We start from the raw sequence: 27,968 nt of genomic DNA on the forward strand, positions 1-27,968 counted from the left end.
AAAGGATAGCTGTCCACTCTTTTAAGTAGGTGATACTCATGAAATTCCTATAAAGTGCTGCATTTCTAATTAAATATATTAAATAGAGTATTATGTCTATATTAGCTGTCAGTGTAGTGCTGATCAATGTTTTTTAGGTTTAAGTGACACATGGGATGAAGCTCCCACCGTTTACATTGGGTGATCATTCTGAAGAACAATGGATCTCATCTGAACAAATGCTTCCTCCTATTCAGTCCAAAACTTTACTTTCCTCAGTTTCATATCTTTAACTTTGGGCCTGTCCTGAACAATTCCTCGCCTGCAATTGTAGTTCAATGCTCATAGTGCTCAACCCCTCTTAGTTATTCAGGATTAGGGTCTGATCCTGAGAGGCAATGAGAAGGAATCTCAGAGCATTTCCTCATCAGGCTCTCAGCACTTCACGGTACCTCAGCTAGTGCACTAAATGCTGCAAGAACAACTATATGGGTGAAATATAACAACTATATGGGTTGTATGCATGCTTATAAAATAAGCCACAATAGATACAAACAGTGGAACATGTAAAGTGGTACCGTCTGGTACGCCATACCAGAAGATATTTATAGCCGGCCCACCATACCAAAAAGACACATGAAGAGCAGAACGTGGGGCCGCTGGGCGACCCCATGCCAGCAGTTCCTCCAGTGTGGCTGTACTGTCCCCAGTTGTCCCCCATCCTGCAGCCCTTCTCCTGAGTCCTGTATAGGGTCTGTACAGCAGCCCCACAGAGGGTGGGGCTGGTACAGCCACGCCAGAGGAGCTGCTGGCATAGGGCTGCCCAGCAGCACCACGTTCTGCTCGTTTCGCTGCTGCAGTTCTGGGGAGCCCTGTGGTTTGGCGCCACAAGAGAAGGAGAGAGGGGCTCCCCCCCCCGCAGGTAATGTGGGTTGGATTATGGGGAGGGACGGGGGAGAGCATGGGGCCCCAGGGTGGGGTTGGGAGGAGTCACGTGAGGAATCACATGGGGGATCATGGGGGGTGATCACATGCCCGCCCCTCCTTTATTTGATGCAGCATACCGGTAAGAAACGAATTCTACTTGCACCCTCTTAACAGGGGTTTTTAGATAGAGCATGATCGACAAAGAGAAAGATGGCTTATACATTAAATAAATCTCTGATCCTGACAGTATAAATGGTAATTTAACCTTCCCACTCAAAAAACATCTTTTATTTATATTACTTCATTTTACTTTCTAGTCACGTGAATGTGACATAATTATCTTTTCAAAAGAAAAAATAATACATTAACCCTGCTATTAGTTCTCCTTTTACTTTTCTTTTGTGTTAAAACATACAGAGGCACAGTATCATTTCTTGATGATACTTTGTAAAATGTTAGAGAGAAGACCATGTTGATCGTTGTAACGTAGTCTTGTGATCAGAATTTTATTTTGCTTGCTACAAACTTTTTACTTAATCTGTGCAATGTTTTTCTTCTGAATCCCAAAGAGTGCAGTGAATAAAATGTACTCATTATTATAACTGATAGGATTAATTTTAACCTTACTGTTATTTTTATCTGAATGACTCCTCTTCTTTAGTATTATGTTTGTAGATAATATATACATATAATGGGAACTAAGTTAAAAATTGGGTATCACCCATTAATTTTTTTTCCTCGCTCTCTCTCTCTCTCTCTCTCTCTGCTTTGTGTTTACTTGTACCAGTTTATTCTCAATTGCATACATTACTGTTGCAAGCATTTTAAATCATGCAAGTATTGTTAATTCTTAATTGCTAAATAATTATTCCATCTTCTTCCTTCATAGAATACTCCCTCTGCTCCCCGAGTCATCTCCATTATTAACGATTTTACTGGTTTCACAGTCCCTTTTTCTAGAAACTCCAAAATCACTCTTCTTTCATGTCCTTCTCAACCATGTCCCCGGTATAATTCTAATATTCTCAGCCTAAAGGCTAATTGCTTCCTTTCTTTAGCCAGTTCTCTCCTTTTTAAGGCTCTGATTCAGGAAAGTACTTAACCTGAGCATGTGTTTAAATCCATGTGTCAAGTGCTCACCTGAGCCAGGTGTCCCACGGAAATTAACAAATGAATGTTGAACTCAAAGCCATCTGGGGATTACTTTTTAGAGTAGCAGCCGTGTTAGTCTGTATCTGGAAAAAGAACAGGAGTACTTGTGGCACCTTAGAGATTACCAAATTTATTAGAGCATAAGCTTTCATGGGCTACAGCCCACTTAATCAGATGCATAGAATGGAACATATAGTAAGAAGAGATAGATAGATAGATAGATAGATAGATAGATAGATAGATAGATAGATAGATAGATAGATAGATACAGAGAAGGTGGAAGTTGCCATACAAACTGTAAGAGGCTAATTAATTAAGATGAGCTATTATCAGCAGGAGAAAAAAACTTTTGTAGTGGTAATCAAGATGGCCCATTTAGACAGTTGTCAAGAAGGTGTGAGGATACGTAACATAGGGAAATAGATTCAATATGTGTAATGACCCAGCATATTAATATGCAAACTAGATACCATTAACTTGGGTTTGAGACTGGGAGTGGCTGGGTCATTACACATATTGACTCTATTTCCCTGCTACTCTGAAACCTATGTTAAGTATCCTCACACCTTCTTGTCAACTGTCTAAATGGGCCATCTTGATTATCACTACAAAAGTTTTTTTCTCCTGATGATAATAGCTCATCTTAATTAGCCTCTTACAGTTTGTATGGCAACTTCCACCTTCTCTGTATGTATTATATATTAAATTATAAAAACAAAAGGAGTACTTGTGGCACCTTAGAGACTAACAAATTTATTTGAGCATAAGCTTTCCTGAGCTACAGCTCACTTCATCGGATGCATTTGGTGGAAAAAACAGTGGGGAGATTTATATACATACACAGAGAACATGAAACAATGGGTTTTATCATACACACTGTAAGGAGAAAGAAAAGGAGTACTTGTGGCACCTTAGAAACTAACAAATTTATTAGAGCATAAGCTTATGCTTATGTGTCTGTAACAAATAATAGTTCTTCTGAGATACAAGGAAAATACTGTCAAGGATCTGACTGGGCTAGGCTGCTTGGGTTATGGCAGGCAGAACATTCTTCCCCTGTCCTGGCTTCACTCAGAGCTAGAGCTTAGTAGAAGTAGTGAGACATTTTTATCTGGAAAAAAGAAAAGGAGTACTTGTGGCACCTTAGAGACTAACAAATTTATTAGAGCATAAGCTTTCGTGAGCTACAGCTCACTTCATCGGATGCATTTGGTGGAAAAAACAGAGGAGACTCCTCTGTTTTTTCCACCAAATGCATCCGATGAAGTGAGCTGTAGCTCACGAAAGCTTATGCTCTAATAAATTTGTTAGTCTCTAAGGTGCCACAAGTACTCCTTTTCTTTTTGTGAATACAGACTAACACGGCTGCTACTCTGAAACCTATTTTTATCTGGCCTGCCCTGATTGGCCTGCACATGCCTCTGGTCCTGCTAGGCACAGGAGGACCAAGTCTTGCTGGTTCTGCCAGCAGCTGGTCATGGGAGGCCTTGCTAGGCAACCCCTGGAAGTCTGCACTCACTGTTCTTCCCTTCCAACACAATGCCTTCTTAGAGCTGGGTGTTCCAAGATGGTAGGGCCTCTGGCAGGGAGCAGCAAACATCTAGTACACCTCAATACACTGATTGAGGATGGCACATTCTGTAATGCTGTCCTAAATCGGGATACTTTCCTGAATCAGCTTCTCAGTGCACAATCTTCCCTACCAGTGCATCAGTTATCTGTCCACCTCCCTCACTGGTGTCTTCAATCAGCTTTTCTAACAAAATTTCCCATCATTGCTATCACCAGTTAATTTCCACTGTGGTAGCAATGGTAGGAGCTCTGGTATAGACATGGAGCTCTGGTACATTGCCAGACTTGTATAGTTTCAAACCCAGAAAAGTTGCAAGTTTACACTTCTTATACAAGAGAAAGTCTTCTCCACAAAAATACATCTAGGTCCTAGTCTAGAAAAGCAGGTGGGCTTTGGTTTGGTATCTCTAATCAGGAAGGGAGTTTAAGCACAGCACATGTTTAACTTTAAATTTCAGCATGTCCCTAAGTTATTTCCTGAATCAGGGCTTCTAAGCATGTGCTTAAGCCCATAGGACTACTCACATGCTTAGGTGGCATGGTGGGATGAGGCTATAGAAAACAGGTAAAATCTTTTTTCAGAGTAGCAGCCGTGTTAGTCTGTATTCGCAAAAAAGAAAAGGAGTACTTGTGGCACCTTAGAGATTAACAAATTATTAAATTGTGGCACCTTAGAGACTAACAAAGGTAAAATCTTGCAGGTGGAAGTTTGTCCAAAATGATTTATGAAACTTTTCAGTAATTTAATTTTAAAATGTCAATTTCATACAGCCCCAGGCCTTAAATCCAGAAAGAAAAAACTCAGTTTCTTATAAGGATATTTTTTACAAGAACAGCCATTTAATAGAATGTCCTCATTCAGTAATAGACAGATGTCACACTATTTTTTTCAGTGTGCCACTCAGAATTTCTGCCACCTAAAACCTCCTCTATTCCTTGATTCTCTTTTCATCCAGCCAACTAACTCTGAATAGAAGAATTGACCTAATAGTTGGATAACATGTAAAGTTCTTTTAAATCCACAGCAAAGTACTCAATAAGGCTAATGTTCTTTTCTCGTTTAAAAAGTAGCTTGACTTCAGATGCTTTTTCTATCAGAAGTGCACTTTTAAAATATTTTTTAATTATAGGTTTACACTAACACTAAAATTGGCAGATATGTTGGAATCAAAATTAGTTGTAATATACACAGTATTAGCCTAAGTAAGATGACAATGTCCCAGTGTTTGAAAACTCCTCTAAGAAGATTTCTGAATTTGGCTTTACACTGTTAAGGATTTTACTGCTGTAAAAAAGAAAGATAAATGTCTAATCTTGTCATACAATATCTGAAGTTTCCAGAAGGTATTCTGGAAACTTTCACTGCAATCCCATGCATTAACTATACAACTCTTCCAACAGTTTTACACTCATACTGACTTCCTGCCACCCCCTGCAAGATGCTGCAGAAACAGTTTAAAGTTGATTCCAGCTGGATGGAATGGATTCACTTCAGGAATAAAACCAGTGTTGTGGTTTCTGCTCTACAGAAAATAATAGCAACATAGATCAGAAAGTAGCTTTATGTGAAAATTCCCTATTAGAGAAGTTTGCTCTGAATTCTCCCCTCAGGGTCATGGGGTTTCCCATATGGAAAAAAAGGGGGATCCACAAACTTTTGGGATCTTGGTGCTCCCCCAGGAGAAAAAGGCCATCCCCACAGCAGCATTCTGTCTCCACATCAGCCCCTTGTGATGCTGCCCCAGCTCCACTGCAACATGATTTCAGAAGCTAATCTGCCAGGAACTCCCAGCCAGACTGTGATCTTGAGACCCCCAACTTATATCCTGACCCAGGAAAACATTTATTGCATGTGTTTGAAGTTAAGCATGGGTTTAAATGTTTACCTATTCTCTGATGCTTTTCTGCAGGGAAGTTAATACAGTCTCTGGTTTCTGTTGAGCATTCTCCACTGAGTGTAAGAGTGAACAATGCAAAGTAACTCAGTCGTAGAATCCACTCATGAATCACTGGACCTGCATAGAACTCACAATGCCAAAGAGGATATGGTGCTATGTATGTAGCTGACTGGTCTGTGTGGGAAGATGGATATCTGCAAGTGGAGCAGACTCTCCACATGTGGATCTTAAGGGCATGGTCTGGACCTTGAAGAACACTGCAGAGTGTAAGTCCATGGCAACTGAATTAATGAGCGGCACTGAAGACCGAAACTGGGGGGGGGAGAGGTTTGCACAACAGCTTTAATTGTTAAATGTGAACGTTCGATATAGAAATTATTGAAGCAACAAGATATAGGATTCCACAAAGCCATTTTTGCAAGGTTACTTTTCAGGGTACAACTACACTTATGTTATTTCAGTGCAATATGTTATAAAATGGCTGTTTTCTGTTGTTGGGTTTAGGATCTGAGTGGTGTTGGTGGCCTGTGATATACGGGAGATCAGACTACATGATCTGGAGGTTCCTTCTGGCCTTAATCTCTGAGACTCTGAATTTATGTAGGATAAATAGGACCACAAAATATATTCCTATGAATTTCTAATAAATGTTGATAGTTTTATGAACATGTTTCTATGTCAACTGGAGTGTGCCAACATAGTAGATACCACTGTAGTCTTGTTCACAAGTAACAGAAGTTAAAGCCTTAATTAGTTAAATGTTATAATTATGATTTAAATCTTCACTTTTTTCCAAAACACATTTCTTGTTTTTCACCATTTAAGTAATAGCTTCATAATTTTTTTTTTTAGTTCCATGTCTGCACCTCTAGCATATCTCCCCTACTATCACTTTTTTCATTCCCAAGTGTAACAAAAGGACTGTAATCAAATCTACCTAAGAAAAAGAGATCTGATCAGTAAAACTAATATATTTTAATATAGTGGAAATAGATATGATGAAGTGCACAAAAATCGAGGTTAAAAGTGGCTATAATAAAAGGTTGAGTAAAAATTAATTTTATCTTACATTTTGCATAATATGGCATAAGCTAGTCTTTTGTTTTGTTGCCTCCTTTTTTGGACCTTAATTTTCAGTTAGTCATCGGCTTACATCTTATCTCACACTATAATGGCAGAAATTAATGGAATAAAAGTACTCCATTCAAAGACAAATTATCATTTCACTTATCTACTTCACTGAGTGCAAATTCCCTCTGCTCCCATTAAAAGCTTTAGAGCAGTAGAAAAGTGCTAGTTAACTAAAATTGTATTTCCTTTCTTAGACCATAAAATTTTCATTTATTCTGTCTGTAATTCCCTTGTGTAAATACAGTAATTTTGAAGCCTTTCAGTATAGTGTGATACATATTTTGGCATTGCTGCATGTCTGGATTTCTTCCATGGTACTTTAATTTTGTGGTTCAGTGAGCAAAACTAAGACTTCTCCTGAAGGACTTGTACTTAAAACAGTCAGAGGCGTGCTGCCTGCTGAAACAGTCAATCTTCTCCCTTGACAAGATTGTCCAGTCACAGTCCATATAAACACTCTCTCTCTTTTTTTAAAGCTTACATCCATTCTTAGCAGTGGCTGGTTTCATGGAAACAAAAAACAGCAGGAAAAGCCAAGAAAAGAAATATTTTCAGAAGGTGATACAAACAAGTAAAGTTCATTAAATTATTTGCAATTTCTACATTTGGGAGTCAAAATTAAAATTTAATAAATGCTGATGATCTCTTTAGATCTATCTGCATTTATTGTAAATATATAGGGTTGAGATTCTCTCAGGTGTGAAGACATTTTTTTATGGATTGTTTAAACTTAAAGGAAAATATAAAGTGGGCTTTTGACATAAAAAAGAAAATACAGAGCAATTGTAATTTCCCCAGAAACTGCAATTCTATTCACTGCTAGAAGAAGAGGGAAAAAAATGATGCCCACTGTGATTCCAAATAAACTGCATTGTCCTGGCATCAGGGTTTAAAATATACACAGCCATACCAACTCACATGATACACTGCTCAGATGGATTCTGTGAAATAACAATAATGGCAGCATTTGTTTGAACTAGAACACCTGTGTATTTTTTCCACAAGAAAAAATACACTACAGCTCATTCTGCCTTTCATTAGCTTTCCAAGAATTTTTATTTAACCATTTAGAATACCCATTTATAAATGGAACCTTAATATATAGCGGGGATCGGCAACCGTTGGCATGCAGCCTGATCAGGGCCAAGGTGCTCGAAGCACCATTGGCCTGGCAGGAGTACTCTGAGAAAAACGAGGCTTACATTCAGCTGTGAGTTATTGCTTTATTGAAGGTTAGTGACCTACCCGCAACGGGGACTTCAAGCGTTGCAGTCACGGAGGCGGGGAACCCAGCACACCGGAGCTTTGCCTGGGACGGAGTCCAACGGAGGGGCAGACAGTCAGCATTAATAAGCATTACACAAAAATAGCTTATGAATATAAAGTTAGGTGCTTTTTAAGGGGGGACTTTTTACTACCTGGCGAAGGGCTATGCAAAGCAGCTGTGTCCTTCAAGAACTATTTTTTTACAATAACAAAGCAGCTGTGTCCTTCAAAAACTATCTTTATTTTATAATAATGAAGCAGCTATTTATGTTCTACAGTAACCTCTCAGCTCGAGAAAGCAGAAATTCCCTGGCTAGGCCGTAACAAAGTTTTCCGCAGTCCCTTACACTCCTCTCCTCGCTTTCTTGAGCGATGCTAAGGACCATGAGGATGCAGTGTGGAGGAAAAACCGCACACAGCACTGGGAGAGTAGGCCACGACCGCAAAGGGAGCAAAAATATACGCCAATAAGGCAAATAAGGCCAATAAGTAGGCCTTGAAGAAGATGGGCGGCCCAACCCCCTAATGTGAAGAGCCAGGACCAAAGCCAGGTGTCCCCTTGCTGTTGGCGGATCCCTACCACCAACTGACAGAATCGTAAATCGGCCTTAATGGAGGGCCCGACGTCCATCACATTAAAGCAGCACATACCAGCAAACTCCTGGCAAGGATGGCCGTGTCGGAGTAATAAATAACTAATAGCTAGCCTATTTTGCAGCATTCCTTGACGTAGCTCGCCCAACTCGTGTGAAAGGAGTGCGAGGACTGTAGAGGTCAGGTTGATAGCTTTTGTAACAGCACACGCAATGTGTTTCACAGCATGATAATTATGCATCACCAACCCAGGAATGCCACTCAACGAAAAAGCAAGGGCCGCAGCTTCGGCCTCGGAAAATAATATCACGTTGGCTTTATAGATGGAGTCAAGAGGGATGGTGTCCCTCCGGTGGCGGGCAGAGATTTGTGAAGGATGTGGAAAGATGAGGGGGGCCACACGGCCAAAGGCGCAGGGTTCCCCTGAACTATTGGCTGGAATGAAAGAATAAGCGGTCCTGCCACATAAGAGAAAACATCCTGTGCGCAATTTCATATGCCCGTTTGCAAATGAAACCTTTGTGCTTTTATTACAGGTTAATTTTACATTGGTGTGATTTGCCCCAACGTGCCTGGCATTTACAAAAAAACATACAAAAGAAGGCAACAATTACATTGGCCAGACGGAATGAATACATAGACGCGTTTAGATTATATTGGGTGGGATTTAAAGCATACAAATTTATATATGTAATAGTTTTATTAATTGTTTTTAGTAAGGAATAGTGCTGGACGAGGGTCAGGTCAGACACCGATGAAACAGGTTTTTATTACGGCACTCACAGCATACGTACACGGAAAGCAAAACGATGTTGCATTAATAACCCTTTGGGCTAACACCAACCAGGCATTCACAGAGGAGGTGGCAGCTCCTTCAGTGGTGAGGCTCATAAGGAGTGCCGCGACAAGCAGGAGAGTGAGACCATGCGGGGATAGTCTTCCCCTTCCGGGGGTATGTATGCTCATTTTTTCCCAGTGATGAGGACTAGGGCGGCCTGCAATTCCCGCTGAGGTACCTCCACCACACGTTAGCCAATACGCGCCACTCGGTCTCGCTCGGGGCACTGTTTTTTTTGGAAGTAAAGGGAACAGATTAATAGGGCCTTTTCTCGCTTTTATTGCATTGGCCACCGCATTTCAGTTGGCCTTGGAGGTTTTAGCTTTTGTGTGGGCGTTTACATGTTGCACGGACAGAGGGGCTCGTCGGGCATAGTGCAGGAGTTGCTGCCAGAGCACCGCTCCCCACAGGGGCTGGCCTGCGAGTTTTTTATTTTTTGCCTTTTACGCAGTTATTTAGGTCTGGAGGTTTTTGTATAATACCCAGCTGGCCGTATTTATTAACGCCAACACGTGTTGGACTCCTTTCCTCGGCCAGCGAATCACTAGGGGTACATAGGGGCATCGGTCCCCTGCCTCCCTTCTGTGTGTGGCTGCCGCAACACACAGAACGGAGGACCTGCCACGCCCTCATTATGGGCACGGCAGTTTCCACTTGGCTGGCGGAGCAGAGGGCTCCACTGGCTTGGTTTGCTTTATTTTTTTTTTTTTTGGCACTATGTTTGGTAGGGGGCAGCTGCATTTATTGCTTATATGAGTTTGCCATTGGCGTTTATTGATTTTTTTGTGAGAGACACTAGCCTGCAAGAGATCTAGCCACAAGGTCTTTCGGGGCACCCGCAACTTCCCTTTCTTCTGTCCCCCGCCTTGCTGCCCTATCGCAGCCTGTATGGCTCTTGGCCCAGCATCCACCAAGGTGGCTTCCAATTGCATAAGGGTGGTTACCAAGTCTTCTATGCACCCATTCTTCCATGACAACCGCGAAGAGGGAAGGTTTTAATTCATTAGGGCCAGGCATAACATTGTGGGTTTAATTGATTTTGTTACCGGTACATTGTCTGGAGCCATCTCCCCACCCGTGGAGACAGCCCAGGCCATTCCCAATTAACGGAGAGCTTGCACCCCTTCTTGAACAGTCTTCCAGGGGCACGCCTGTGCTTCCAATTCCCCCACGGAGGGGTAGGCCACCTCCACTGCAGCCGCTAGCCAGCGGTACAACGAGGGGCTTTTGATTTCTTGTCCCCCAGCCTGCAGCTGCGGCGGATTTGCCAATTGTGCATGTACCTGAGAGTCTTGCGATAGGACCCCCAACTGTTGAAATTTATAAGAAAGCAACAAAACCTTGTTACCTGCATTGTCCCAGACCCTCACGAGCCACTGCAGGACACTCTCCCTGGGCTCCTGTCGGAACGTCTTCACAATGTCCTGCAACTCACTTGTTTTAAATGTGTGGACAACTTCTGGTTGTAGGGCGCCTTCTTGCACCCGCAACTCCCGGACCAGGCGCGCTAGAGCCGTGGCAGGGGACTCCTCCTCCCCCTCGTCCGAGGATGAGGAGTCCCAAATGTTCCCATCCCTAGTCTTGGTGTCCCAGGAGAGGGCAGCGATCACCGTGCGCACCTGGGCGGTGGTTACCAGCAGCCACCCGTGCCTAAGGCGCCTTTTATTCATTACCCGGGCAATTAACACTTTACAGCATTGTGTCAGCTCCTGGGTGCGCTATGCCTGGGAGATGACAACTTCTTGAGCCACGGCATGGGCCTCCACCTGTGCCGTGCATTCCTGAGTCTTCCCTTCCAGTGCCCACTGTAAGCAGAGCACCTCCTCATCCTGGGCCAGGACGGCGGTCAGCAGGAGGCACCCTAGCTCCCCCATTGCCCGCCTTTCCGCCCCAGAGCGCCGGTTCACTCGTAACCATTGTAACCCCTTTACCAGCTACACGGGTGTAACCCCCGCAGCCTGTTGAAACTCTGGCCAATCCGCCGGGGCAGCCCACCCGGCCATAATCCGTGCTACCAGCTACCAGCGCTCCGTCAGGGGCCATCCTGGTATGCGCTGTAGGGACAGCGACGGCTTCCCCATTTCCCCTACCTTCGGCCAAAGCGGCATCGCTTCTCAGAGTACCCTGCTCACTGCGCCAAATGTTCTGGGCCAAGATGCTCGAAGCACCACAGGCCTTGCAGGAGTACTCTGAGAAAAACAAGGCTTACACATAGCTGTGAGTTATTGGCTTTATTGAAGGTTAGTGACCTACCCGCAACGGGGACTTCAAGCATTGCAGTCACGGAGGTGGGGAACCCAGCACACCAGAGCTTTGCCTGGGATGGAGACTGATGGGGGGCAGACAGTCAGCATTAATAAGCATTACACAAAAACAGCTCATGAATATAAAGTTAGGTGCTTTTTAAGGGGGGGCTTTCTACTACCTGGCGAAGGGCTATGCAAAACAGCTGTGTCCTTCAAGAACTATCTCTATTCCACAATAACAAAGCAGCTATCTCTGTCCCACAGTAACCTCTCGGCTCGAGAAAGCAGAAATTCCCTGACTAGGCCGTAACAAAGTCTTCCGCAGTCCCTTACACAGCCCATCAGGGAAATCCGCTGGTGGGCCAGGATGGTTTGTTTACCTGCAGCGTCCGCAGGTTCTGCCGATCACAGTTCCCACTGGCTATGGTTCGCTGTTCCAGGCCAATAGGGGCTGTGGGAAGCAGTGGCCAGCACATCCCTCAGCCCGTGCAGCTTCCCACAGCCCCCATTGGCCTGGAACAGCGAACTATGGCCAGTGGGAGCTGCAATCTGCCAAACCTGTGGACGCTGCAGGTAAACAAACCATCCTTGCCCGCCAGCAGATTTCCCTGCTGGACTGCGTGCCAAAAGTTGCTGAGACACCATTTTTTGTCTGCTAGACAATACCGGCCTTCATGGCAAAAAAACAACCAAACAAACAAAAAACCCAACCCTGTGGTGACAGCCTGGTGGCAGTCTTACATAATAAAGAGCTTCAGGTGTCTAGTAGAAGAGGAACATGTGTACCTTCCTACCAACACTACAAAAAGAAGGATTCTGGGTGGACTCCTCCTGAAGGTCAAAACAACAGACTGGACTTCTCCATAGCGTGCTTCTGCCAATGTGCATGGGCTGAAATGGAGGAAAAGCAGCATCACTTGCCCCATAACCTCAGCCGTGCAGAACACAATGCCATCCACAGCCTCAGAAACAACTCTGACATCATAATCAAAAAGGCTGACAAAGGAGGTGCTGTCGTCATCATGAATAGGTCGGAATATGAACAAGAGGCTGCTAGGCAGCTCTCCAACACCACTTTCTACAAGCCATTACCCTCTGATCCCACTGAGGGTTACCAAAAGAAGCTACACCATCTGCTCAAGAAACTCCCTGAAAAAGCACAAGAACAAATTTGCACGACACACCCCTGGAACCCCGACCTGGGGTATTCTATCTGCTACCCAAGATCCATAAACCTGGAAATCCTGGATGCCCCATCATCTCAGGCATTGGCACTCTTACAGCAGGATTGTCTGGCTATGTAGACTCCCTCCTCAGGCCCTATGCTACCAGCACTCCCAGCTATCTTCGAGACACCACTGACTTCCTGAGGAAACTACAATCCATCGGTGATCTTCCTGAAAACACCATCCTAGCCACTATGGATGTAGAAGCCCTCTACACCAACATTTCACATAAAGATGGACTACAAGCCGTCAGGAACAGTATCCCCGATAATTTCACGGCAAAACTGGTGGCTGAACTTTGTGACTTTGTCCTCACCCATAACTATTTCACATTTGGGGACAATGTATACCTTCAAATCAGCAGCACTGCTATGGGTACCCACATAGCCCCACAGTATGCCAACATTTTTATGGCTGACTTAGAACAATGCTTCCTCAGCTCTTGTTCCCTAATGCCCCTACTCTACTTGCACTACACTGATGACATCTTCATCATCTGGACCCATAGAAAAGAAGTCCTTGAGGAATTCACCATGATTTCAACAATTTCCATCCCACCATCAACCTCAGCCTGGTCCAGTCCACACAAGAGATCCACATCCTGGACACTACAGTGCTAATAAGCGATGGTCACATAAACACCACCCTATACCAGAAACCTACTGCCCGCTATGCTTACCTACATACCTCCAGCTTTCATCCAGACCACACCACACAATCCATTGTCTACCACCAAGCTCTACGATACAACCACATTTGCTCCAACCCCTCAGATAGAGACAAACACCTACAAGATATCTATCAAGCGTTCTTACAGCTACCTGCTGAAATGAAGAAACAGATTGACAGAGCCAGAAGAGTACTGAGATGTTGCCTACTACAGGACAGGCCCAACAAAGAAAATAACAGAACACCACTAGCCATCACCTTCATCCCCCAACTAAAACCTCTCCAATGCATCATCAAGGATCTACAACCTATCCTGAAGGACGACCCATTATTCTCACAGATCTTGGGAGACAGTCCTTGCTTACAGACAGCCCCCCAACCTGAAACAAATACTCACCAGCAACCACACACCACAAAACAAAAACACTAACCCAGGATCCTATCCTTGCAACAAAGCCTGTTGCCAACTATGTCCACATATCTATTCAGGGAAGACCATCATAGGGCCTAATCACATCAGCCACACTATCAGAGACTCATTCACCTGCGCATCTACCAATGTGATATATGCCATCATGTTTCAGCAACGCCTCTCTGCCATGTACATTGGTCAAACTGGACAGTCTCTACGTAAAAGAATAAATGGACACAAATCATACGTCAAGAATTATAACATCCAAAAACCAGTCGGAGAACACTTCAATCTCTTTGGTCACTCAATTACAGACCTAAAAGTGGTAATTCTTCAACAAAAAAACTTCAAAAACAGACTCAAACGAGAGACTGTTGAATTGGAATTAATTTGCAAACTGGACACAATTAACTTAGGCTTGAATAAAGACTGGGAGTGGATGGGTCATTACACAAAGTAAAACTATTTCCTCATGTTTATTCCCCCCCGCCCCGTTCCTCACATATTCTTGTCAACTGCTGGAAATGGCCCACCTTGATTATCACTACAAAAGGTTTTTTTTCTCTCCTGCTGGTAATAGGTCTCCTTACCTGATCACAATTTGTTAGTCTCCAAGGTGCCACAAGTATTCCTTTTGTTCATGTGTCCCCTCTCTACCATTCTGCACTGATGATAAGCACCTTATTTCCATTTGCAGTTCAGCTTCCTGCTAACATTAAAAATAAAACAAAATATTCATTACAACCTTAAAAATCAAACTACAGCCCTTCAGAAGTGGTGTCAATACCATTGAAAAACTGGATGTAATACTTATGGATGCAGTCTTGCATTGCTCAGACAGGTAGAAGTCTCATTGACTTCAATGGGACCCTTTCCTGTGAGAGTGTAGAATGGTGCCATATGTCAGGTACAGAGTGCTTTAGGAAGGTTTACTGTCTCTTGTGGATCAGTGAAGACCCTCATGACACCCAAGGGACGGGAGGGTATCTGAATGAAAACTTTGGCAAGGCCAAATATTCCACTTCCCCATAATCATAGAGATCTTGGGGATTTCAAAAGCACCTGACACTTAAAAACCTGGGTTACTTTGAAAGTCAATGGGTAAAATCCTGGCCCACTGAAGTCAATGAGATTTTTGCCATTGACTTCCCTGGGACCTGGATTTCACTGAGTGGACCTGACATGCTATTGAAAATGCTATTTTTCAACATAAAAGCAGCAGCAAGTTGGAGAATTATACAGGAGCATGGGGAAACCAAACATCCTGGAACAGACTAACCTCTGGTTCTCATAGGTTCTTAACCACCAGAAACCTAAGCTCAGGAACAAGATGGGAAAGTCTGCTGGGTTCAGGGAGGAAGCATATGGTTGGTTAAGAAAAGGTCTGTAGACTCGTCTCTACTAGTGAGTCCAGAGAAGGACATCACTGCACAAAAATGGGTGCCCTGACTTTTTTTAGTGCATTCCTTGGTAGCCTGCTGGGACCAGGGGACCCGTTAACATTTGTGAGGAATTTTTAAGGATACAGAAAAATCAGCTGAGATGGGACGGTAAAATTTATTCCTGAGTGTGCTACTTGGGGGGAATCTGGTCTTCTCTGCGTAATGACCTTTTTATCTATCTGGGTTGAAGCAGCAGTGCCCAGAAGAGAAATCAATGGAATACTATGCATCTGCAATTCACTGGCCTTGACTGGACCAATATTTCCAAAAATAATGTAAGAGAATAATAATATAAACAGCACTTTTAGAAATAACAAATTCAGTCTTCCTGAACTATTAATCAAGTCTGATTTAATGGGATCATTATATCATTATATCTGGCATTCTGCATGTGTTAATAGCATCTAACTCACAGATGCTTTTTTTTTTTTGGACTGTTGAATGAATAATGATCTGGGATTCAGGTTTTCTTAATGGCTCCTTAATATCAACTACTTTGGCTAGAGATGCAAGTAAAAATACATGACATTTATTTTATATTAACAGCATGGAAAATGTACGTTTGTAATCAAGGTAAAATTTTACAATGTAGCCATAATGACTTCCACTGAAGAGGGGATGATTATGAAGAGTGCAACTTCCAGCATAAATAATGGTGTTACATTAGGCCATGATGGGAGAAGTGAAAACATTGCTAATTTAGAAAGCAAGAATGAATTTTTTTTTAAAAAAAAAAAAGACTTGATAAAAACTTGTAAAACTAAGGAGGTCAACAAAGCAAGGTCAGAAGTCAGACTTCAGTTTTTTTATAATTTGTCTTTTATTGGTAAGTGAAGGAATGGTTAGGGCAGGGGAGTGGGAGTCAAAACTCAAGGGTTAAATACATAATTCTTCCCCAGATTACTGGATGATCTTGAGCAAGTCCCTTAACCTTATTGGTCCTCAGTTTCCTTATATGTAAAATCTGTATAAATAATACAAAATAAAGTAGGGGGAGTCCACTTATTGGACTTAGTCCTGCATTTGGGTAAAATTTTCAAAAACATAAGTGATTTAAGAGCCCAAGTCTCACTGAAAGCCAGTTTGTGGGCTGGGGAAGTGAGACAGGAACTGTGAATTTGTGTGTGGGTGCTCTCATTTATGTGTGCATGCATGTGTACAATTTATTGTGGGGAAGGTAAGTCAAAGAGTGAATTTTGAATTTAGTTTTGAAAGTGGTTAGGTCCAGAGTCATTCTTATCTCTTGTGATAGTGGGGAGGTCCAGCTGGAGTCTGATTCTCATTTATACTCAGGCAACTTTACACCTCCTTGATAGTGTAATGGGGCCTCAAAATGAGTGTAATTTAAAGCCTCTTTACACTACTCTTTACCACATTGTTGTACATGAAAATCAGGCATCATGAGAAAGCTGTCTACTGACTTTCCCTATCCATTAACAGTTTCATTGTGCCAGTGGAACACATCTGCTGAGGGAAGTCATGGCTGTTGACAGTCCCTTGACTTTGAATATTAGGACAGAGGCATCAAACTGAACTCTACATTCGATAGTTAGTAATTGAAGAAACGTATGTGTGTGAGTTTGAGATGACGTATGCTACAAAACATACACACTTCTGCATTTTGTATCATTTGGGGCTCTCTCCGACAGTTTCATTTCTGGATGTGAGGAGCAGTAATAAAGCCTGAAGGTCAAAAATGCCTGGATCATCAGGCCCAGGTCTGATTACATAGGATGGGGTATGGTCTTCTCACCAAATGCAGCTGGAAGTAGGTGTTTTTTGCAATTGTAGATATTTGGGCACTTAGTACCATTGAGGATCCTAAGACCGTCAATCAACTTAATCTGTGGACAGTTGACCACAACAAAATGGGGATGTAAGAAAGCTCATTTTTCTAAGTGCTTCCCTCTTCCGACAAGCATCACCAGCCAGCTGTTCTTCATCAGTGTGCTTATAGCAAGCTAACTTCTAGCCCTGCAAATTTAACCTGTGATCTGAGAGTCAAGCTGGGTGTTATGTTCATTCATCAGTATCACAGTTTAGGGCAACTACACCTGTATTCCCCTTCCATGGTCCCCCCAGGACACCTTTATAAGCTCCCAGATTGTTAGCCATCACCTCTCTTTGGTAGATCCCTGTGTCTCTCTCTCTTCTAACAGGCATTTTTTCCAGGCTGCACAGTTCCCGATCTTACACTGTGATATTCCCAGCAAGCCAGAGTGCCTAAACAAGCCAGCACGTGCACTTTGAATTCTCTCTGAGGCTATGAACAGATGTAATTGCTAGCAGTCATAAGTTACCACACACTTCTGTCTAAGCAAGCACATTTATTCTTATGGTGAAAGTATTACACAAAAAAGTATTAAAGACAATAAAAACACCTAAGTATGTACTAAAAATTTTACCAGATGTCATTTCAACTCCAGCCTCAGGTTCTGGCAGATGTCAGTCCTTCCAATCCTTCACAAAGATTGGGGCTCCCATACAGAAGGTTCTGTCCATTTGCAAAATCAGAAAGAAGGTCCTGAGTCAGTTTAAACTCAGGCTATTTGTCCAAAAGTTTTTTATTGGTCTATAGGTTTCTAGTTTGAGCTAGCATAGAATCAGAGAATCATAGAATATCAGGGTAGGAAGGGACCTCAGGAGGTCATCTAGTCCAATCCGCTGCTCAAAGCAGGACCAATCCCCAACTAAATCATCCCAGCCAGGGCTTTGTCAAGCTTGACCTTAAAAACTTCTAAGGCAGGAGATTCCACTACCTCCCTAGGTAATGCATTCCAGTGTTTCACCACCCTCCTAGTGAAAAAGTTTTCCCTAATATCCAACCTAAACATCCCCCCACTGCAACTTGAGACCATTACTCCTCATTCTGTCATCTGCTACCACTGAGAACAGTCTAGATCCATCCTCTTTGGAACCCCCTTTCAGGTACTTGAAAGCAGCTAACCAATCCCCACTCATTCTTCTCTTCTGCAGACTAATCAATCCCAGTTCCCTCAGCCTCTCCTCATAAGTCATGTGTTCCAGTCCCCTAATCATTTTTGCCCTCCGCTGGACATTGTTCAATTTTTCCACATCCTTCTTGTAATGTGGGGCCCAAAACTGGACACAGTACTCCAGATGAGTCCTCACCAATGTTGAATAGAGGGGAACGATCACGTCCCTCGATCTGCTGGCAATGCGCCTACTTATACATCCCAAAATGCCATTGGCCTTCTTGGCAACAAGGGCACACTGTTGACTCATATCCAGCTTCTCATCCACTGTAACACCTAGGTCCTTTTCTGCAGAACTGCTGCCTAGCTATTTGGTCCCTAGTCCTAGTAGTGGTGCATGGGATTCTTCTGTCCTAAGTGCAGGACTCTGCACTTGTCCTTGTTGAACCTCCTCAGATTTCTTTTGGCCCAATCCTCTAATTTGTCTAGGGCTCTCTGTATTCTTTCCCTACCCTGCAGCATATCTACCTCTCCTCCCAGTTTAGTGTCATCTGCAAACTTACTGAGGGTGCAATCCACACCATCCACCAGATCATTAATGAAGATATTGAACAAAACCAGCCCCACGACCAACCCTTGAGGCACTCCACTCGATACTGGCTGCTAACTGGACATGGAGCCATTGATCACTACCTGTTGAGCCTGATGATCTAGCCAGCTTTCTATCCACTTTATAATCCAGTCATCCAGCCCATACTTCTTTAATTTGCTGGCAAGAATACTGTGGGAGACCGTGTCAAAAGCTTTGCTAAAGTCAAGGAACAACATGTCCACTGCTTTCCCCTCATTCACAGAGCCAGTTATTTCATCATAGAAGGCAACTCCTTTAGTACTCTCGGATGCAGCACATCCAGCCCCATGGACTTGTGCTCGTACAGCTTTTCTAAATAGTCCCGAACTACTACTTTCTCCACAGAGGGCTGGTCACCTCCTCCCCATGCTGTGCTGCCCACCTTGTTCGTGAAGACAGAGGCAAAAAAAACATTGAGTACATTAGCTTTTTCCATATCCTCTGTCACTAGTTTGCCTCCCACATTCAATAAGGGGCCCACACTTTCCTTGACTTTCTTCTTGTTACTAACATACCTGAAGAAACCCTTCTTGTTACTCTTAACATCTCTTGCTAGCTGCAACTCCAGGTGTGATTTGGCCTTCCTGATTTCACTCCTGCATGCCCGAGCAATATCTTTATACTCTTCCCTGGTCATTTTTCTAGTCTTCCACTTCTTGTAAACTTCTTTTTTGTGTTTAGGATCAGCAAGGATTTCACTGTTAAGCCAAGCTGGTCTCCTGCCATATTTACTATTCTTTCTACACATCGGGATGGTTTGTCCCTGTAACCTCAATAAGGATTCTTTAAAATACAGCCAGCTCTCCTGGACTCCTTTGCCCCTCATGTTATTCTCCCAGGGGATCCTGCCCATCACTTCCCTGAGGTTGTCAGAATCTGCTTTTCTGAAGTCCTGGGTCCATATTCTGCTGCTCTCCTTTCTTCCTTGTGTCAGGATCCTGAACTCGGCCATCTGATGGTCACTGCCTCCCAGGTTCCCATCCACTTTTGCTTCCCCTACTAATTCTTCCCTATTTGTGAGCAGCAGGTCAAGAAGAGCTCTGACCCTAGGTGGTTCCTCCAGCACTTGCATAAGGAAATTGTCCCCTACAATGTACATGTGTAAACTTACCCAAGTGATGGTACCTCTTGGTGAGATTACCACCTGGCTGATTTGTCTTAATCATCTATTTTTAATTCCTGTAGGAGCTGTGGTAGCCCTCCCTCACAGATTAGCACGCAATCATACATAAACCATTCATTTAAAACAATGGACTCCAGAGATACTGCATGGAGTTTCAATATTTGTCACACCTTCTCAATAAAGAAGTTGCATAGAATCTTAGCTCACAGTAATACCTAAATTTAATACCATAACGTCTTTCAAGGATATTGCAGGAAATTGCCATATCTCTCACAATCACCATCAGTAATACAGGTTTTTCGGGCAAAATTAGCCACTTAGTGATACGTGTGCAATTCCGCTGCTTTCAGTGGAGTCACACACATGTGAAACTTAGTGATCAATTCTGTTGATGATGCACAACCAGACACAGAATCCAGCTGTTGTCTTTCAGGGTTGTCTACACACAAGACAGACTAACTTCAAAGGCATTCTAGAGTGAGAGCAAGAACACTGTAAAAACACTTGAGTAATACAGAGTGATTGTTTTAGCCACTGATGAAATGTGCTAAATCAAGCTGTGACAGACCAGCCAACTTCAGCCGAAAACACCAGGCTTCAGTCAGGGTTTTTTTGTGTGGACAGAATTCAGGTTAGTTAACACTGCAGTGAAGAGTTACTTGCACTGGCTTTCCAAAGATAACAGGAATAAAAATGTATTTTTGTGACTAAAATGGGCAGTTTTGACTCTCAGTACATCCAATGTATATCCAAAATATACATATTTTTACATAATAAGCATCGTGACAGCTATCCTTTTAAAAAACACCACTTGAGTACAAGTGAAAGCTATTTCAAATCTAGATTATGAAAGCAGAAATAAGACAGTTTTGAAAGGTTAGGGTTCCCGTCCAGATCTGAACTTTTCCAAAGTTAAGGGGTGTTCTAATATGGTTTTGCACCTCCCGTCTTTAACTGAGATGTTATCTAGTAAATTTGTTTTAATAATAATTAATTTTGACAGATTAAAAGATTACCCTATCTGGTTTCTCTTCAATTCATGGATCATTAATTTCTTATCTTTTCATTATGTTGTCCTGAGAGGAGCCATCACCAAGTTAAATGAACATTGTGGAAAATTATCATAACATCTCTGTCTCCTTCCTCCCCTCCCAAGCAGATTCCTAACTTAGTAGAGGTTTAGAGTATGCATTTTATTCAACACATGACAAATCTCTTACATGCTTTACATTCTCTGGGCTTTACATACTTGACTTACTCACACCTTTTACATGTGATGTGATTCCGAAGATCAAGAGATAGCATTTAAAAAATATATCAAAAGTGCCAAGTATCCATTAGAGATTGACTACTGATCCTCAGATAGAAAAGATAAGCATCTGAAGGTTTAAAATCTTCCAGTTTGTTGCACTCCTATAAATTAAGATTAACTGAATCAATCCAAATCTTTTTCAGAGAATACCAATTTTTTGAGTATGCATAAATATACTTATGTACACACAATGTATGTTCTAAATTTTACCTCATCACATATTTTTATGGTTGATGGACCATTCACTACTGTATAGCAGTGCAAAAATATACCACTCGTAAAATGAATCACAAAAAATTATTACTTATAAATCATAGTGCCAGAAAATAATCTCCAAGAATGAGTAATTTCACAGGACATATTCTAAATGCTACAACATACAACTATCCAATCACACTAGGAAAAGGAAGCCTTTTAAGTACAGTGTTCAAGTCCCTTTATAGCCACACTACAACTTATCCAAATCCTTAGCAGTATTGCTTAGTATCTGCCGTTTACCTTTCCTGTTTGCATATCTCACTTTCTTTAAAATGCACTAGAAATAGAGAGAGGAAAAAAATAGAATGTTGCAACACTGGCGATTCAGTGACTTCACTATTTGTGCTCCCACACTTTATCTTTTGCAAACAGTTGTCTCTAAGGCCGACAGTATGATATACTGAAATAACAAGATGCAAGGAACAGCTGCTTTCTTACTGAGAAGTTACTTATTAGAAATAAGGGGAGGAAACCAATTAAGTATTCACAAATTGAATTTGAAAGTAGCACCGTGGCACACAAAAGGGATTTGTATTAAATACTGAACTGAAGGAGTATAGTTGATTGTGGGATAACAAGTAAGCTATTTTAAGCTATTTTTGTTTTAAACAAATGGAAAGGGAAATTCAGTTTCGCTCATTGTCGAAGAGATTACATCATTTAGATCTGTAATAGTTATGCAGTACCTGATAAACTTGCCCATCAGTTTCATGTTCATTTGATACAGTTTATGGCAAGTCACTGCAATCAGAAGTCATTACTAACAGCACAACTCAGCAGTCATTTTAATCAGACATTGAGAAAGTCAGCAGCAAGTGTGGCTAAGTCTATACATCTTTGTTGAAAACTGCCACTGTGATTTTAGTAGTGGTCTTGAAGAGAGGATACATGGTACTATGCAAAATCAATAATGACAGAATCAAGGACTACTTTCACAGTGAATTTTACTGTCACACTTGATTGTATAAAGACACTGGCAAAGCTTATTCAACTAAAGCAGTGGCTAATGATTCACATGATGTGAAGATAAAATGAGTACCTACTAACCTTAGGGAACAAAGGTATTCATAGACTATAAATGCAAAGCCTCATTCTGATCTCACATTGTTTTCATACCTGTGTAGCTTCCTGGACTTCAATTACTCCTGATTTACACCAGTATAAGTGAGACCAGAATCAGGCCTCACATGGTTGGAAGCATGAAGAGAAACATGGATCAGTGCCCCCTTTGAGCCTGCACCAACTCTCTCCAAAGAAAAGAATTATTAAATAGATGGCTAAGATAAAGTGAGACAGAGTTTTCAGACGCCTGAGATAGTAACTATGGGCTGGAAGTGAGGGGGGAGGGACTTAGGATATGACTTAAACCTGAACTTCAAATAAAAAATGGTGTGGACCTGATTCTTCCTTCACACTGATGTAAATCATGAATAATGACATTGAAATCAATGTGTTTACACTCATGTTAGATGAGATTCAGGCCCTGTGAATAAAATGATAAATATGAAGAATGGGTTACTTATGCTGAGTCTGCCATTGTTTTCAATGGACCACTTCTGGTCCACCTGAATGGTCCACTTATTCATCTTTAAAAAAGGCACTAGAATCTGGCCTTGCTATATCTGTGTAAATCTCATAACAGTAGAACTTGCATACCAAACGAGCATGTAAAACTTAATTCATATTTGGAAAGCCATTTGAGAGCCTTGGATGAACAGTGCTCTCTAAGTGCAAAGTATTATTTTGTTTGCAATTAGTACATGGACTCTTACCTCCAAAAATTTTCCTCGCCTGCTAGTCTAACACCTCAGATCATCTCCAACTACCTTCTCTACCTGGACAGAAAATGATCTCCAAGGAATGCTGAGTCTGCTATTGCTCAATGATTGAATTTTCTTACTTTAAATTCCCAACAAAAACTCACTGTGGTAGTAGTGAAAATAGTACAGTAAGTTGTCTATAGGGTATAAATCGGTCAGAATATGAATGTACACAACAAAAAGCAAACATTCAAAAACTGATATCACATGACACTTTTTCTAATCCTAATGTATATGTTTTTAGTACTGTTTGTATTATTTCAGCATTTTCATTTCAATTCCTAATGGAAAATGATAAGAAAACAATAAGTAAAAATTTTAAATCAATTTTAATTTGAATCAAACGCAATAAAGCCTTGAGAAAGGCTTGGTTCCTATTTAGTTAGTTTAAGGAGTGGCTTGGATTAGCTACATTAGAAAAAATTACAAGTAATTCATCCAGAATATTTAGTGACCTACAGTATTAGCTGGCCCAGCTTTTCAGTTTCAATTTTAACATTAACTCCGAATTTTTAAACACTACACAAGTGGAGCAAGACTTCAAAGTGAGACAACAGGCCATATTCTCTGTCCCACTCCTCTTTCCTGGTGGTGCTCAGATGGCAAAAAAGGATCAGAAAATGCTTGCAGCCCCTAGCAGGAGAGTCCCTAGGGATATAGGAGTCTCCAGCAACCTGGTATAGTAATTTCCTAATACACCCTTTCTGCAGCTCCTAATAGAGGGGGCAGAAAGGGTGGGAAGAAGACACAGGCAAAGTATCATCCACACCAGCTATGTTCAGCTGGTAGATGATCTCTTGGGGATTGTTACCAATTGGTGAAGGTTAGAGTAGGCCTTGAGCACTGTAGTCTGCACCTAGGGCCAGGTTGGACAGAGAACCAAGGAGGTTGTACCCAGCAATCTGACAACTTCCCCCCCCCCCCGACTCCCAAGCTGTGCCCAGCTGGGTGCTGCATAGATTTTTTTGGCCCAGAAGCATTTGCAACTGAAGTTGAGGTCTTCCTCATGAATTAACTCTCAGACTCTCACTTCCTGTCTGCTGGAAGCACTGAGCAGCACCTTGACCTGCTCCACAGACATTTTGTTCTATGAAGTTTGAGCAAGAGTTTTATTGCTCTATATTAAAATTTTTAATTAAAAAGGATGAGTGTAAAGTTGCAAATGCAATGCTCTAGTAAAGGATGGCCAGCCAGCGGGCAGTAGCTATTTAAAAACATTTTTCTTCCCTATTTTTGTGTGTGGGTGCGCATGCACAAGCCTACCAACCATGGTTTTCAATAGTAGTCCCCTAAGGCTGCTTTAAACTTTTAATTTTTCCTTAAGAAGCCTTAACTGGGAGCAATAAAAGCTACTGATTTCACTATTGAAACATAACACAAAAAAACTTCTTAAACAGCAACTATGAGGTAGCTTTTTGGAAACGTACGGCTGGCAGATTAAGAACCACTTTCTTGCCAGCCCAAAAGTTGTTCATCATAGAATCATAGAATCATAGAATATCAGGGTTGGAAGGGACCCCAGAAGGTCATCTAGTCCAACCCCCTGCTCAAAGCAGGACCAAGTCCCAGTTAAATCATCCCAGCTAGGGCTTTGTCAAGCCTGACCTTAAAAACCTCTAAGGAAGGAGATTCTACCACCTCCCTAGGTAACGCATTCCAGTGTTTCACCACCCTCTTAGTGAAAAAGTTTTTCCTAATATCCAATCTAAACCTCCCCCATTGCAACTTGAGACCATTACTCCTCGTTCTGTCATCTGCTACCATTGAGAACAGTCTAGAGCCATCCTCTTTGAAACCCCCTTTCAGGTAGTTGAAAGCAGCTATCAAATCCCCCCTCATTCTTCTCTTCTGCAGACTAAACAATCCCAGCTCCCTCAGCCTCTCCTCATAAGTCATGTGCTCTAGACCCCTAATCATTTTCGTTGCCCTTCGTTGTACTCTTTCCAATTTATCCACATCCTTCCTGTAGTGTGGGGCCCAAAACTGGACACAGTACTCCAGATGAGGCCTCACCAGTGTCGAATAGAGGGGAACGATCACGTCCCTCGATCTGCTCGCTATGCCCCTACTTATACAACCCAAAATGCCATTGGCCTTCTTGGCAACAAGGGCACACTGCTGACTCATATCCAGCTTCTCGTCCACTGTCACCCCTAGGTCCTTTTCCGCAGAACTGCTGCCGAGCCATTCGGTCCCTAGTCTGTAGCGGTGCATTGGATTCTTCCATCCTAAGTGCAGGACCCTGCATTTATCCTTATTGAACCTCATTAGATTTCTTTTGGCCCAATCCTCCAATTTGTCTAGGTCCTTCTGTATCCTATCCCTCCCCTCCAGCGTATCTACCACTCCTCCCAGTTTAGTATCATCCGCAAATTTGCTGAGAGTGCAATCCACACCATCCTCCAGATCATTTATGAAGATATTGAACAAAACGGGCCCCAGGACCGACCCCTGGGGCACTCCACTTGACACCGGCTGCCAACTAGACATGGAGCCATTGATCACTACCCGTTGAGCCCGACAATCTAGCCAGCTTTCTACCCACCTTATAGTGCATTCATCCAGCCCATACTTCCTTAACTTGCTGACAAGAATGCTGTGGGAGACCGTGTCAAAAGCTTTGCTAAAGTCAAGAAACAATACATCCACTGCTTTCCCTTCATCCACAGAACCAGTAATCTCATCATAAAAGGCGATTAGATTAGTCAGGCATGACCTTCCCTTGGTGAATCCATGCTGACTGTTCCTGATCACTTTCCTCTCCTCTAAGTGCTTCAGGATTGATTCTTTGAGGACCTGCTCCATGATTTTTCCAGGGACTGAGGTTAGGCTGACCGGCCTGTAGTTCCCAGGATCCTCCTTCTTCCCTTTTTTAAAGATGGGCACTACATTAGCCTTTTTCCAGTCATCCGGGACTTCCCCCGTTCGCCACGAGTTTTCAAAGATAATGGCCAAGGGCTCTGCAATCACAGCCGCCAATTCCCTCAGCACTCTCGGATGCAATTCGTCCGGCCCCATGGACTTGTGCACGTCCAGCTTTTCTAAATAGTCCCTAACCACCTCTATCTCTACAGAGGGCTGGCCATCTCTTCCCCATTTTGTGTTGCCCAGCACAGCAGTCTGGGAGCTGACCTTGTTAGTGAAAACAGAGGCAAAAAAAGCATTGAGTACATTAGCTTTTTCCACATCCTCTGTCACTAGCTTGCCTCCCTCATTCAGTAAGGGGCCCACACTTTCCTTGGCTTTCTTCTTGTTGCCAACATACCTGAAGAAACCCTTCTTGTTACTCTTGACATCTCTTGCTAGCTGCAGCTCCAGGTGCGATTTGGCCCTCCTGATATCTTTCCTACATGCCCGAGCAATATTTTTATACTCTTCCCTGGTCATATGTCCAAGCTTCCACTTCTTGTAAGCTTCTTTTTTATGTTTAAGATCCGCTAGGATTTCACCATTAAGCCAAGCTGGTCGCCTGCCATATTTACTATTCTTTCGACTCATCGGGATGGTTTGTCCCTGTAACCTCAACAGGGATTCCTTGAAATACAGCCAGCTCTCCTGGACTCCCTTCCCTTTCATGTTAGTCCCCCAGGGGATCCTGGCCATCTGTTCCCTGAGGGAGTCAAAGTCTGCTTTCCTGAAGTCCAGGGTCCGTATCCTGCTGCTTACCTTTCTTCCCTGCGTCAGGATCCTGAACTCCACCAACTCATGGTCACTGCCTCCCAGATTCCCATCCACTTTTGCTTCCCCCACTAATTCTACCCGGTTTGTGAGCAGCAGGTCAAGAAAAGCGCTCCCCCTAGTTGGCTCCCCTAGCACTTGCACCAGGAAATTGTCCCCTACGCTTTCCAAAAACTTCCTGGATTGTCTATGCACCGCTGTATTGCTCTCCCAGCAGATATCAGGAAAATTAAAGTCACCCATGAGAATCAGGGCATGCGATCTAGTAGCTTCCGTGAGTTGCCGGAAGAAAGCCTCATCCACCTCATCCCCCTGGTCCGGTGGTCTATAGCAGACTCCCACCATGACATCACTCTTGTTGCACACACTTCTAAACTTAATCCAGAGACACTCAGGTTTTTCCACAGTTTCATACCGGAGCTCTGAGCAGTCATACTGCTCCCTTACATACAGTGCTACTCCCCCACCTTTTCTGCCCTGCCTGTCCTTCCTGAACAGTTTATAACCATCCATGACTGTACTCCAGTCATGTGAGTTATCCCACCACATCAGTTATTTCTCCTGGCAATTATAAACAGTGGACTTTCTAGCCAGGAACCACATCTTTTTAAACAACCCCTGCTTCTTGTGAGAAACAGGCCTAAATTCAATGCATCCTCTTTTTTACATGTTGTATGTACTGTTCTGTGTGTATGGGGTGGGGGTAGTTTTATGTAAAAGCATGTCCAAAAATCTCTCTCATCACAGGAACCTCTTCTCCTCCCTCTCCCAATAAATCAGCATGGCCATATTTCCTATGTAGCAATTAAAAGATTGCTTGGTGTGTGGTCCGGGTTCTGTATCTGCCAGTTCATGACA

Source organism: Dermochelys coriacea, chromosome 3, assembly GCF_009764565.3.
Source record: "Dermochelys coriacea isolate rDerCor1 chromosome 3, rDerCor1.pri.v4, whole genome shotgun sequence".
Classification (NCBI taxonomy): domain Eukaryota; kingdom Metazoa; phylum Chordata; order Testudines; family Dermochelyidae; genus Dermochelys; species Dermochelys coriacea.